The sequence below is a fragment of the Brassica oleracea genome, chromosome C7, assembly GCF_000695525.1.
Source record: "Brassica oleracea var. oleracea cultivar TO1000 chromosome C7, BOL, whole genome shotgun sequence".
Taxonomy (NCBI): Eukaryota; Viridiplantae; Streptophyta; class Magnoliopsida; order Brassicales; family Brassicaceae; genus Brassica; species Brassica oleracea.
In genome coordinates, this window is record NC_027754.1 from 16,402,373 (window position 1) to 16,404,152 (window position 1,780).

The window sequence follows — 1,780 nt, forward strand, 5'->3', positions numbered from 1 at the left end:
ATGAGCACTTGGAAAGTGCTAAAAAGGAGGAGGTGAGTAGAGCCACAAAGGCTGCTCATGACAAGAAGAAGATTGTGAAAGAACCTCATCCTCCACCTCTTGATAAGATTCTTCACACTCTCACTCTCCACCCAATGAAGCTTAAGGATGGGGTCATTGAGTACAAAATCAAGTGCAAGGGAAGGTCTAAGCCATTCTCAAGTGCAAGGGCCATCATCACTCCTCAGCTCCAAAATGATCTAATCAAGCTTCAAGAGCTTCTCTCCCACGTCCTCACCATCACTCTTGAAGGTGGGAAGGACCCTCCCTCTCACTAGCCAAAGGAAGGAAAGTCAAGCTAGAGACTTAAAACAAGCTCACTTGGGAGGAAGTCCCATGGCTATACCTGTACATATCAGTAGGATCTTCGTTTTTAAGACCCTTGGGCTGAGGAGGAAAGCGGCCAGACATTGCTCCCTAGACACCACTGCCTTTTCCAACACTCCATCAGAGGTACTCCTTCACCTTAATCTTGTACATACAAGTTTATTTTTGCATATTGCTTTCCTTTGGGTATCTCTCCCATACTCACACAGAGACTGTGTGATTTAAGTGTGGGGGGAGGTACCAAGTATTTGATCATGTTTGCTTTGATGATTTTGAGTCTCATGCATTGCATTGTACATACATATATGCATAGAAAAACAAAAAAAATTGAAATTTTTGAATCATGTAGTTGCGTCACTTGCATTCTTAAGATTGAGTCTGGAGCATATAGGATGCATTCACTTGCATATGGAGCAGCTGATTGATATTGCCTTGTATAGAACACTGGTTTGCACTGAATTTGACACCCTAGTTAAACATATCAAGTAGCTTAAGCATCTTTTGAAAGGCTTGCATGCTTTGAGCCTTGAAAACTCTTCTTGGAACTTGTTTGCTTGCTTGATATTGGCATTGTTCTTGAAACCAGCTCCAACCTGAACTTAGACTTGACTGAACTTAATCTCTCTTGCATATGGGCATTTGCATATTTGATCATGGGTCTCATACACATTTGGGTTATCTTTCCCCATTGTACCACTCTTTGTTAACCCAAATGGCACTTCCTTACCCTTGAACCCTAGCCATTCTTTGAAGCCTACATTGATTTGCATGAGTGAGGCATCTTTTGATAGTTTGTCATGTGCAAAATCTTGAGAGTATTGGGAGAGACATGGATTTGTTCTCATCTCTTGCTAGCTTAGGTCATCACTTGAGCTAGCTTCTAGGATGGTGAGTGGGGTCTTTGTTCCTTAAAGGTTTATATCTTGGGTTTGGGAAGTGATAAAGTTGAGATTGATGAACAAAAGATTGTCATGAGAAAGAAAAGCCCTAGGGACCTAGAATAGAAAGATAAGAAAGCTCTTGATTGTATTGTTTGAGACATTCCGCCTCTATAAAAAAAAAGAAGAAAAAGAAAAAAAAAGAAAAAAAGAAAAAGAAAAGAAAAGAAAAAGAAAGATTCAATAAGATAGTGGGGAAGGGATAATAAAAAGTGTTAGAGCTTAGAAATGTGAAAAGTGAATAAGAGGTCCTTAGTGGTTGAGTCTTAAGAAAAAAATATTGTTCATTGGGTGAGTGATGTGAGTGTTTACCATTTTGGGTTATGGGATGAATGAAAATGGTGTAGAATTTGTAATCACTTAGGAATGAGGTAGAATGATGAGGATGGATCCATGTATGCATGAATTGCTCCTAGTCTTAGATAAATTTTGCATAATGATCAAGCTCCTTGATTCTTGAGTGATTGCCACCTTAA